The sequence below is a fragment of the Neofelis nebulosa genome, chromosome 1 (genome assembly GCF_028018385.1).
Source record: "Neofelis nebulosa isolate mNeoNeb1 chromosome 1, mNeoNeb1.pri, whole genome shotgun sequence".
NCBI lineage: Eukaryota > Metazoa > Chordata > Mammalia > Carnivora > Felidae > Neofelis > Neofelis nebulosa.
The window spans coordinates 115,528,505-115,542,078 of NC_080782.1; the positions used below are offsets into that span (position 1 = coordinate 115,528,505).

General features: G+C 39.4%; 1 protein-coding gene across 2 annotated transcripts in view; it reads left to right on the forward strand.

Moving 5' to 3' along the window:
- The window catches only part of ANKRD55 (ankyrin repeat domain 55), a 528,797-nt gene that overhangs the window by 271,120 nt on the left and 244,103 nt on the right, over window positions 1-13,574 (forward strand). For both annotated transcript variants that reach the window (XM_058732233.1, XM_058732216.1), the window contains exon 4: window positions 10,857-10,903. The gene's annotated coding sequence lies outside the window, so the exon portion shown is untranslated. The remainder of the gene's footprint in view (window positions 1-10,856; window positions 10,904-13,574) is intronic.

Here is a 13,574-nt window from a genome sequence, read left to right on the forward strand (position 1 = left end):
AGTAATACTGGCTTCATAGAATGAGTCTGGAAGTTTTCCTTCCCTTTCTATTTCTTGGAATAGCTTGAGAAGGATAGGTATTATCTCTGCTTTAAACATCTGGTAGAACTCCCCTGGGAAGCCATCTGGTCCTGGACTCTTATTTGTTGGGAGATTTTTGATAACCGATTCAATTTCTTTGCTGGTTATGGGTCTGTTCAAGCTTTCTATTTCCTCCTGATTGAGTTTTGGAAGAGTGTGGGTGTTTAGGAATTTGTCCATTTCTTCAAGGTTGTCCAATTTGTTGGCATATAATTTTTCATAGTATTCCCTGATAATTGTTTGTATCTCTGAGGGATTGGTTGTAATCATTCCATTTTCATTCATGATTTTATCTATTTGGGTCATCTCCCTTTTCTTTTTGAGAAGCCTGGCTAGAGGTTTGTCAATTTTGTTTATTTTTTCAAAAAACCAACTCTTGGTTTCGTTGATCTGCTCTACAGTTTTTTTAGATTCTATATTGTTTATTTCTGCTCTGATCTTTATGATTTCTCTTCTTCTGCTGGGTTTAGGCTGCCTTTGCTGTTCTGCTTCTATTTCCTTTAGGTGTGCTGTTAGATTTTGTATTTGGGATTTTTCTTGTTTCTTGAGATAGGCCTGGATTGCAATGTATTTTCCTCTCAGGACTGCCTTCGCTGCGTCCCAAAGCGTTTGGACTGTTGTATTTTCATTTTCGTTTGTTTCCATATATTTTTTAATTTCTTCTCTAATTGCCTGGTTGACCCACTCATTCGTTAGTAGGGTGTTCTTTAACCTCCATGCTTTTGGAGGTTTTCCAGACTTTTTCCTGTGGTTGATTTCAAGCTTCATAGCATTGTGGTCTGAAAGTATGCATGGTATAATTTCAATTCTTGTAAACTTATGAAGGGCTGTTTTGTGACCCAGTATATGATCTATCTTGGAGAATGTTCCATGTGCACTCGAGAAGAAAGTATATTCTGTTGCTTTGGGATGCAGAGTTCTAAATATATCTGTCAAGTCCATCTGATCCAATGTATCATTCAGGGCCCTTGTTTCTTTATTGACTGTGTGTCTAGATGATCTATCCATTTCTGTAAGTGGGGTGTTAAAGTCCCCTGCAATGACCACATTCTTATCAATAAGGTTGCTTATGTTTATGAGTAACTGTTTTATATATCTGGGGGCTCCAGTATTTGGCACATAGACATTTATAATTGTTAGCTCTTCCTGATGGATATACCCTGTAATTATTATATAATGCCCTTCTTCATCTCTTGTTACAGCCTTTAGTTTAAAGTCTAGTTTGTCTGATATAAGTATGGCTACTCCAGCTTTCTTTTGGCTTCCAGTAGCATGATAAATAGTTCTCCATCCCCTCACTCTCAATAAAGGTGTCCTCAGATCTCAAATGAGTCTCTTGTAGACAGCAAATAGATGGGTCTTGTTTTTTTATCCATTCTGATACCCTATGTCTTTTGGTTGGCCCATTTAATCCATTTACATTCAGTGTTATTATAGAAAGATACGGGTTTAGAGTCATTGTGATGTCTGTATGTTTTATGCTTGTAGTGATGTCTCTGGTACTTTGTCTCACAGGATCCCCCTTAGGATCTCTTGTAGGGCTGGTTTCGTGGTGACAAATTCCTTCAGTTTTTGTTTGTTTGGGAAGACCTTTATCTCTCCTTCTATTCTAAATGACAGACTTGCTGGATAAAGGATTCTCGGCTGCATATTTTTTCTGTTTAGCACACTGAAGATATCATGCCAAGCCTTTCTGGCCTGCCAAGTTTCAAAGGAGAGATCAGTCACGAGTCTTATAGGTCTCCCTTTATATGTGAGGGCACGTTTATCCCTTGCTGCTTTCAGAATTTTCTCTTTATCCTTGTATTTTGCCAGTTTCACTATGATATGTCGTGCAGAAGATCGATTCAAGTTACGTCTGAAGGGAGTTCTCTGTGCCTCTTGGATTTCAATGCCTTTTTCCTTCCCCAGTTCAGGGAAGTTCTCAGCTATAATTTCTTCAAGTTCCCCTTCAGCACCTTTCCCTCTCTCTTCCTCCTCTGGGATACCAATTATTCGTATATTATTTCTTTTTAGTGTATCACTTAGTTCTCTAATTTTCCCCTCATACTCCTGGATTTTTTTATCTCTCTTTCTTTCGGCTTCCTCCTTCTCCATAACTTTATCTTCTAGTTCACCTATTCTCTCCTCTGCCTCTTCAATCTGAGCCGTCGTGGTTTCCATTTTGTTTTGCATTTCGTTTAAAGCGTTTTTCAGCTCCTCGTGACTGTTCCTTAGTCCCTTGATCTCTGTCGCAAGAGATTCTCTGCTGTCCTGTATACTGTTTTCAAGCCCAGCGATTAATTTTATGACTATTATTCTAAATTCACTTTCTGTTATATTATTTAAATCCTTTTTGATCAGTTCATTAGCTGTTGTTATTTCCTGGAGATTCTTCTGAGGGGAATTCTTCCGTTTGGTCATTTTGGATAGTCCCTGGAGCGGTGAGGACCTGCAGGGCACTTCCCCCGTGCTGTGGTGTTTAACTGGAGTTGGTGGGCGGGGCCGCAGTCCGCCCTGATGTCTGCCCCCAGCCCACCGCTGGGGCCACAGTCAGACTGGTGTGTGCCTTCTCTTCCCCTCTCCTAGGGGCGGGATTCACTGTGGGGTGGTGTGGCCCGTCTGGTCTACTTGCACACTGCCAGGCTTGTGGTGCTGGGGATCTGGTATATTAGCTGGGGTGGGTAGGCAAGGTGCACGGGGGCGGGAGGGGCAGGCTTAGCTCGCTTCTCCTTAGGTGATCCACTTCAGGAGGGGCCCTGTGGCAGCGGGAGGGAGTCAGATCCACTGCCAGAGGTTTGGCTCCGCAGAAGCACAGAGTTGGGTGTTTGCGCGGAGCGAGCAAGTTCCCTGGCAGGAACTGGTTCTCTTTGGGATTTTGGCTGGGGGATGGGCGGGGGAGATGGCGCTGGTGAGCGCCTTTGTTCCCCGCCAAGCTGAGCTCTGCCATCCAGGGGCTCAGCAGCTCTCCCTCCCTTTGTCCTCCAGCCTTCCCGCTTTCTGAGCAGAGCTGTTAACTTATGACCTCCCAGACGCTAAGTCGCGCTTGCTGTCGGAACACAGTCCGTCCGGCCCCTCCGCTTTTGCCAGCCCGACTCAGGGGCTCTGCTTGGCCGGCGAGCCGCCCCTCTGCCCCGGCTCCCTCCTGCCAGTCCGTGGAGCGCGCACCGCCTCGCCGCCCTTCCTACCCTCTTCCGTGGGCCTCTCGTCTGCGCTTGGCTCCGGAGACTCCGTTCTGCTAATCCTCTGGCGGTTTTCTGGGTTATTTAGGCAGGTGTAGGTGGAATCTAAGTGATCAGCAGGACGCGCGGTGAGCCCAGCGTCCTCCTACGCCGCCATCTTCCGGAACTCCCCCATTCATTTCCTTTTTACCTCTTATAACCAATTGTCTACCACATAAGGCCCACAGGCAGGGAGTGAGACATGAGCCTTCCTTTCTTACAAATACTCTCAGACTCTACCCATGGTTGCTTAAGTGTCTACTTCCCTCATTTTTTAAAAAATTTATTTAAAGAAATTTTTTTTAATGTTTATTTATTTTTGACAGAGAGAGAGACAGAGCATGAGTGGGGGAGGGTTGGAGAGAGAGAGGGAGAGACACAGAATCCGAAGCAGGCTCCATGCTCCAAGCTCCGAGCTGTCAGCACAGAGCCTGATGCAGGGCTCAAACTCACAGACTGCGAGATCATGACCTGAACTGAAGTCGGACACTCAACCGACTGAGCCACCCAGGTGCCCTGTACTTCCCTCATTTGTGAGAGAGAAGGGTTGGTAGAAATCCTGCATGAGTGAGGATGAAGGGAAGAGTATGGAGTTGTTGGGTGGTGTCCAGAAACAGCCTCCCAACATGAACACTGCATTCTTGGTAACTCTGATCTCTCATTCTCTTTCCTCCTCCATTTTTGTGTATAGAGTGGGAAGAGTGGAGTTAGGATGATGGTTGGGATAGAAGATTCAGTTTCAGCCTCTTGAAAAACCCCGAGAGGTCTCTAGAAATTCTCCTTACAACATACCCTTGGTTCTCAAGTCTGGGTCTTTTTAACCAGATATATCCTATCAGGGAAAATTTAACTCATTTTCCTAATAATTTCTGGATCTAATTTTTTATGGGACAAATAACCAGTTGTTTTTTTTTTTTTTTTTTTTTTTTTATCATAGAAACTGACCACTTAAGTCATTCATTCTCCCAGTTAAGATAGGGGCATATGGTTCAGCCAGTCCGATCCATAAGCTTTGGACTGTGAAGATGGAGTTGATGATCCTAAAAAGTAGAAATAAAGAACAAGAAACATTTTCATTATTGATGGAAGCAGCTGGGGTGATGAGAGCCAATTTCCAAAGCCAGTAGAGACTTTCAGGCAGCCTGGCATGGTCAGTGGCCTATAGTTGATGTAGTGGCATTCTCACAGGATTAGTGGGAGGTGTGACATTGGCTGAGGGCCTAGTTACTGCTTTCTCCTTTGTTTTTGCATGTTGTGACTCTGTGTCTTCAGTCTTCCTTTCAATTTTTATTTTCCCAGTAACCTTTCTAATATAATGCTATACATTTAATGCTATACATTTCCCCCTAAGGCCTGCCTTAGCTACCTTTATAAATTTTGATATATTGTGTTTTCATTTTCTTTAAATTCCAGATACTTTACATTTGTCCTTATGACTTCCTCTTTCACTCATGGGTTATTTAGTACATATTGTTCAATTGTCAAATATTTGGGGATCTTAAAGATATTTTTCTGTTATTGATTTCTTCTTTAATACTATTATGGACAGAGAACATCTTGGATGATTTAAATCTTTTAAAATTTTTTAGATACTGCTCTTGTTGGGCCAAGTGTCCTATAAATGTCAATTAGGTCAAGTTGGTTGATAGTGTTGTTTAGGTCATCTACATCCTTACCAATTCTCTCTCTATTTACTCTATTGGTTACTGAGAGAAAAATGCTTAAGACTTTAACTATAATTGTGGATGTGCCTTTTTCTCCTTTTAGTTTTATTAATTTTTGCTTCATGTAGTTTGAAGTTGTCTTGTTAAATGCATATACATTTAGGATTGTTAAATCTTTTTTATGAACCAACCTCTTTATCAAAATGGAATGTCCATTCATCACTGCTAATAATTCTTTGTTCTTAAGTCTGCTTTGATATTAATATAGGTACTTTGGCTTTCTTTTTATTAGTGTTTCTCTCCCTTCACTTTTAATTTATCTCTTTAAATTTAAAGTGGGTTTCATATAGGTAACATATAGTTGAACCTTCCTTTGTTCTTTTAACCCAAACAATCTGTTGTTTAATTGGTGTGTTTAAATCGTTCACATACAATGTTATTATTGATATGATTGAATTAAAATCCACATTTTTTAATGCCTGCTTTTCAGTTTATGATTACGCTTTATCATGACTTTGAATTTTTTAAACTATAAGCCTTTGTTACCTATTTAGATAGATAGATAGATAGATAGATAGATAGATAGATATAGGTAGATGGATAATAGAATATTTGTGCCCCACCCCCCCCCACTCATATTTTGAAGCTCAACCCCACAAAGTTATGGTATTTGGAGGTGAAGCCTTTGAGAGGTAATTACGTTAGATGAGTCATGGGAGTGGGGCCTCCCTGGTGGAATTAGTATCCTTGTAAGAAGAGGAAGAGAGTCCGGAACTCAATCTCTTTCCATTATGTAAGGACACGGTCAGAAGATGAAAATCTGCAAGCCAGGAAGAGGGCTCTCAATAGGAATTGAATCTATCAGCACCTTAATTTTAGACTTTCCAGCCTCCAGAACTGTGAGAAATAAATATCTGCTTTTAAACCACTCAGTATAGTATTTTGTTATGGCAGTCCAAGCTAAATAGATAGATAGATTTTATTGCTGCTTTAAAGAAGTAACTGTTACCCTTATGCCCCCAATTTTCACTTCTCAGAACCTATGCTAGACAAAACATTAGCACAGTTACCCAGAAATTCATCATAACATTGTTCAAGGGCATTCATCACAGCATTCTTTGTAATAGTGAAAATTTTTAAAATAATCCACATTTCCATCTTTTAGAAATAATCAAATAAACTACTATATATCAATTCTGCAGAAGATTATGCTTCCATTAAAAAGAATGAAATCAATAAATGGGTACTGATAAGAAAAATACATTCAACTTAAGTAATAAAAACTAATTGGAGTACACTATACAGAGTATGGCACAATTTAAACAAACAGAAACTCTTACCAAACAAAATGTATCCTTTCTTATATTTGAACATACATGTGAATGTATATGGTTGGAAAAATTCTAAAAGGATACAGAGTGGATGGGTGATAAGGATACACAATTGGGGAACAATGTGGGATTGGGTGAGTAGGCACAGAGAAGTTTTTCTTTATCTGTATTTTAATTTTATCAATGAGAATCTATTATGTAATTAAAAATTAATTCATTGTGATGAATGGTAACTAGGATCATAGGAAAGAAAGATACACATAAATCAGGGAATTTTTTTCCCTTTAAGACTGATGTTTTATTCATTTCAATAAAATGGGTTAAGAGATTTGGGAGTGGGGAAGCAAAAGTTGTCTGCTGCTTTTTGTGATACAACAGCAACAACAAAAAGCACAGTGAGTGTCCAGGGAGTGTATGTGCCTGGGGTGTGTCCCAGTACGTTTAGTTATGCTCATTCATGCTGAGACATTACTTTTGCCCATAAAAGGAGGAATTACAACATCAAACCTGGATTATTCTCATTTCCAAACAGTCCCAAAATGTCAACACATGGCTGTCAATCTTTTGTTCTGTTCCTCTCTCACAAACACTCCCTGGAACCCATGCCAATGGTTGAAAACAGATGCACGCAGGAACTGTTGTGACAACACTGGAAATGCCTGTGATTAGGAGGCAGGAGAGAGTAAAAGTAATTATTAATATGCTCCTAAAAGAACAGGGAGTGCACCTTTAGAAGAGATTGTTGCATGGGTCCCTACTTGTATATACTCTCATACCTAAACAAGGGCACATGCTCTCACCCAGGTTTCTCCTAAGGAACCTCTAGCTAAGTATTCCCTGCAGCATTTTCATCATGGTAAGGCAGATGTATGGGAAGTTCTTGGAGGATGGCAGAAAGGTTGGAGGATGGCAAAAGAAGGGGAAAAGTTTCCCTTCCACCATAAAGTAACCTTCACCCAGTAAAGTGGATTTGGGTATCTTTTTAAAGCCAACTGACAAGGGCTCTCTGAATTTAGCAGCAAGCCATGGGATGCAGCACTTGACAATACAATTACTAGTTCTTAATTTATAAGACAGAAAATCTTTGTTTAGTTTAGCTCATTGCACATAAAGTAAGGTTGCCCTTAAGTAACTTTAATTATGGACTCTTCTCTTTACCAAGTGGTTGTGTTTTTCCTGTAAATATCCTCAGTTGTGTGTAGTTTGAACTCTAAATGGCTCCACCTCTGTGAAAAATGAACCAGGAAAAAAACAACCCCACTGATCAGCACAGGGAAGCTGTCTGTGTCTCTAAGAGCTATATGTAGAAACAAAAGTTTCCCTGATAATTTGTATTCACAAGCTTCCACTTCATGAGTTTGAGGTTAACTATATTTATATCTGTATGGTCTTAGAAACTCTTGATGAGAAATTATGTTAAAGATTGGTCTTGGGTCTGTGGTACACCAGGGTTACCTTAGAGAAGTACAGGCATACTTTGGAGATATTGTGGGTTTTGTTCCAAACCACCACAATAAAGCGAATATCATAATAAAGTGAGTCAAATGAATTTTTTTGTTTCCCAGTGCATATATATGTTATATTTACACTAGACTATTTTTAATTAAGTGTGCAATAGCATTATGTCTTTAAAAAACAACGTACATATCTGGGGGTGCCTGGGTGGCTCAGTCAGTTAAGCGTCTGACTTTTGGTCTCAGCTCAGGTAATGATCTCATGGTTTGTGGGTTTGAGCCCCACATCAGGCTCTGCACTGACAGTGTAGAGCCTGCTCAGGGTTCTCTCTCTCTCTCTCTCTCTCTCTCTCTCTCTCTCTCTCTCAGTCTCTCTATATCTCTGCCCCTCTCTCGCTTGCATGGTCTCTTTCTCTCTAAATAAACTAAAAGAATGTACATATATTTTTTTTAAAAATTTATGTTTATTTTTGAGGGAGAGAGACAGAGGGTGACCAAGGGAGGGAAGAGAGAAAAGGAGACACAGAATCCAGAGTAGGTGCTAGGCTCTGAGCTATAAGAACAGAGCCTGATGTGGGGCTCGAACCCACAATCCACAAGATCATGTCCTGAGCCAGTTGGATGCTTAAATGACTGAGCCACCCAGGCACTCTAAAAAATGTACATATCTTAATTTAAAAATGCTTTATTGCCAGGATGCCTGGGTGACTCAGTCAGTTAAGCATCTGACTCTTGATTTCAGCTCATATTCTATGATCTCATGGTTCATGGGACCGAACCCCACGTTGAGCTCTGCACTGACAGTGTGGAGCCTACTTAGGATTCTCTCTCTCTGTCTCTCTGCCCCTCCCCTGCCAAGATAAAAAATAAACATTAAAAAATAGTTTAAAAATTGCTTTATTGCTAAAAAATGCTAATCATCACCTGAGCTTTTAGAGAGTCACAATCTTTTTGCTGGTGGAAGGTCTTTGCTGATGGGAGGACTGATCAGGGAGATGGCTGCTGAAGTTGGGGGTGTCTGTGGCAATTTCTTAAAATAAGACAACAGTGAAGTTTGCTGCATCAATGGATTCTTGTTTTCACAAATGATTTCTCTGTAGCATGTGATGCTGTTTGTTAGCATTTTACCCACAGGAGAACTTATTGCAAAATTGGAGTCAGTCCTCTAAAATGCTGCCACTGCTCCATCAACTGAGTTGATGTAATATTCTAAATCCTTTGTTGTTATTTCAACAATCTTCAAGGCATCTTCACCACGAGAAGATTCCAGCTTAGGAAACCACTTTCTTGCATTTATCCATAGGAAACAACTTTTCCATTCAAGTTTTATCATGAGATTGCAGCAATTGGGTCACATCTTGAGGTTCTGCTTCCAATTCTAGTTCTCTTGGTATTTCTTAGCACGTCTGCAATTACTTCTTCCACTGAAGTTCTGAACCCCTCAGTGTCATCCATGATGGCTGGAATCAACCTCTTCCCACAAATCAAAAATGTTCCTTAATGGCATCTGGAATGGTGAATCCTTTCCAGAGGTGTTTAATTTACACTGCCCAGATCCATCAGAAGAATCACTATTTATGGCAGCTATAGCCTATGAAATGTATTTCTTTAATAAGAAGACTTGAAAGTAGAAATTATCCCTTGATCTGAGAGTTACAGAATAATTGTTATGTGAGCAGGCATGGAAACAATATTCGTCTGATTGTGCATCTCCATCAGGGCTCTCAGGTAACCAGGTGCGTTGAGCAATAATATTTTGAAAGGGATCTTTTGCCTAAATGTCCGTCAACTGATGAATGGATAAAGAAATTCTGGTTTATATACACAATGGAGTACTACGTGGCAATGAGAAAGAATGAAATATGGCCCTTTGTAGCAACATGGATGGAACTGGAGAGTGTTATGCTAAGTGAAATAAGCCATACAGAGAAAGACAGATACCATATGTTTTCACTCTTATGTGGATCCTGAGGAACTTAACAGAAACCCATGGGTGAGGGGAAGGAAAAAAAAAAAAGGAGGTTAGAGTGGGAGAGAGCCAAAGCATAAGAGACTCTTAAAAACTGAGAACAAACTGAGGGTTGATGGGGGGTGGGAGGGAGGAGAGGGTGGGTGATGGGTATTGAGGAGGGCACCTTTTGGGATGAGCACTGGGTGTTGTATGGAAACCAATTTGACAATAAACTTCATATATTAAAAAGAAAAGGGGGGGATCTTTTTTTTCTGAGCAGCAGGTCTCCACAGTGGGCTTAAAATATTCAGTCGACCATGTTGTAAAGAGATATGTTATCATCCAGGCTTTGTTGTTCCACTTATAGAGCATAGACAGAGTAGTCTTAGCATAATTCTTAAGGGCATTAAGATTTTCAGAATAATAGATGAGCATTGGTTTTAACTTAAAGTCACCAGCTGCATTATCCCTTAAGAAAAAAGAGTCAGCCTGTGCTTTCAAGCCTTGAAGCCAGGCATTGTCCTCTCTTCTGTAGGCATGAAAGCTCTAGATGGTATCTTCTTCTAATAGAAGGCTGTTTCATCTACATTGGAAATATGTTGTTCAGTGTAGCCACTTTCATGATTTATCTTAGATCTTCCAGAGAACTTGCTGCAGCTTCTACATGAGCGCTTGCTGCTTTGCCTTGCATGTTTATGTTGTGGAGATGGCTTCTTTATTTAAACCTCATGAACCAACCTCTACTAGGTTCAACTTTTTCTTCTGTAGCTTGCTCATCTCTCTTAACCTTCATAGAATTGTGAAGAGTTGGGGCCTTGCTCTGGGTTAGGCTTTGGTTTAAGGGAATGTTGTGGCTGGTTTGATTTTCTATCCAGACCACTACAACTTTATTCATGTCAGCAATAGGGCTGTGTTGCTTTCTTCTCATTCATGTATCTACTGGAATAGTGCGTTTAATTTTCTTCGTGAACTCTTAGCATTCACACTTTGGTTAACTGGAGCAAGAGGCCTAGCTTTCAGCCTCTCTTGGCTTTCATCATGCCTTCCTCACTAAGCATAATCATTTCTAGCTTTTGACTGAAAGTGAGAGACATATAACTCTTCATGTGACTTGAAGACTTAGAGGCCATTGTAGGGCTGTTAATTGGCCTAATTTCAGTATTGTTGTGTTACAGGAAATAGGGAGTTTCTGAGAAGAGGGAGAGAGATGCGGGAATGGCTGGTAAGTGGAACAGTTAGAACATACTTAACATTTATTTATTAAGTTTGCCAACTTATATGGTCATAGTTTGTGGCACTACACAATTAGAATAGTAACATCAAAGGTCAGTGATCACAGACACCATAGCAAATGTAATACTAATGAAAAAGTTTGAAATGTAAGAATTACCCAAATGTGATACAGATACACAAAGTAAGCAAATGCTCTTGAAAAAAATGGTGCCAATAGACTTTTTCAATGCAAGATAGCCATAAGCCTTCCATTTATAAAAAAACAAAAAAACAAAAACAAAACAACAACACACAATTACCTGTAAAAGGTACTAAAATGAAGCCCAATAAAACAAAGTATGCCTGCAAAGTCCTGCTGAAGATGAGCTCACACTCTAAAATTACAAATTGTCAGGCAACAGTCCTCCAAGAGATAGAATTAGGCACAAAATATGCAACAGGATTAGAACCTAGGAACTAAAATAACTTAATAATTTAATTAACAACTTATTAACATGAATCATTTTGTGATTAAGGACATACAAAGAAAAAAAACCCAGCTATAATAAAAGAAATGACACTTAAAATGAGAAAGAGTGAGCATGATGGAGAAGATAAAACTAGATCCCTGCCTCACTCTGTATACAAGATAAATTCCAGATATATTAGGATTTAAGTGTGAAAAGCAAACTTTAAAACTTTTGGAAGAAAACATAGAATATTATGACATTGGAATAGGAGAAGTTTTCTTGTACAGGACACATAAATCAGAAACCATAGAGGAAAGTTGGATAAATTTGAGCTTTATTAAAATGAAAAACTTCTTTGGGAAAAAGGATATCATAAAGAAGAAACAAATAGTCTGAGGAAGATACTTGCACCCTATATAAAAAGGAATCCCATAACTTAATAAGAAAATGATAGTCAATCCAGTTGAAAAAGATATTAATGGTTCACATAAGAGGCAATATAAATGGTTGATAAATGTATGAAAAGATGCTCCAGTTCACAAGTAATGAGGAAGTTGCAAATAACAACAAAAGTTGGCAAGGATGTGAGGAAACAGGAACACTTATGCATGTAGGGGCATATGTTGGAACCACCATTATGGAGAGAAATTTGGCTGGATCTAATAAAAATGAAGATGTACATACCATCTCTCTCACTTGTCCACAGAAGGCAGGTAGTTGGTGAATACCAAATGACCAACTGACTTAATCTGAGAAATAAAAAAAAAAAAAAGATATTTTCATTGATACAAGTGGAGAGGATTGCATTTTGAATAACTTTTAAGTACCTGCTATGCCTGCCAACAAGCAAAGAAAGGCGACTAGTTAAAATTATGTATTTCAAAATAAATGGGCACAAGAAGAACTTCTTGGGAAGTGAAGGCACTGCTAATATAGCCATATGAATTTAACAACTGAAGACGAAAATATTTAGAAGCACAAGGAGAGGAGCCAAATAGCTTATGAGCTTGCTATGGAAAGGCAAAATTGGCCAGCTCCAAAACTGTCTTACTCAGCAATACAATTTATTCAAAAGTGCAATATTGAAGTCAGATTCTACAGTGCAAACTTATCATATGGTTCTTGGGCTTTTAGCTATAAGGTGAAACTTTAAAATGCTTAAATACACTTGCACAGATTGAATTTCCTGATTAAAAAAAACTTCTGTTTCTGTTGTAGTTTTTAAAATAATTGACTCCTAAGCATCTTATTTTTCTTGAATTGGCCCTTGTGCAAAAAGTTTGTTCATTGCTGCCCTAAGTGTAGCTGTGTGTAATAGAAACAAAGGTTTAAAAGGAGGGGATTCACCTAACTGAGCAATGTCGGAGACAATGGGAGATATTTTTAAAAGCACTGGCCTTTTTCCCATTGGAAAGCATCCACCCAGTACTATCATGCAGGCTGCCACTGATTTGTCTCTTTATAAGACCAATCATTATAGGCACATAGAAAATAAAAACTTGAAAAAAAGCTCAACATCACTCACCATCAGGGAAATACAAATCAAAACCACCATGAGATACCACCTCACACCTGTCAGAATGGCTCACATGAACAACTCAGAAAACACCAGATGTTGGCGAGGATGCAGAGAAAGAGGATCTCTTTTGCAATGTTGGTGGGAATGCAAGCTGGTGCAGCCACTCTGGAAAACAGTATGAGACTCCTCAAAAAGTTAAAAATAGAACTATCCCACGACCCAGCAATTGCACTACTAGGTATTTATCCAAAGGATATATGTGTGCTGTTTTGAAGGGACACACGCACCCCAATGTTTTTAGTAGCACTATCAACAATAGCCAAAGTATGGAAACACCCCAAATGTCCATCTATGGATGAATAGATAAAGAAGATGTGGTACATATATACAATGGAGTATTACTCAGCAATCAATGAAATCTTGCCATTTGCAACTACGTGGATTGAATGGAAGGTACTATGCTAAGTGAAATTAGTCAAAGACAATTATCATATGACTTCACTCATATGAGGACTTTAAGACACAAAACAGATGAACACAAGGGAAGGGAAGCAAAAAGAATATAAAAACAGGGAGGGGGATGAAACATAAGAGACTCTTAAGTACAGAGAACAAACAGAGGGTTACTGGAGGGGTTGTGGGAGAGGGGATGGATTAAATGGGTAAGGGCATCAAAGAATCTACCCCTGAAA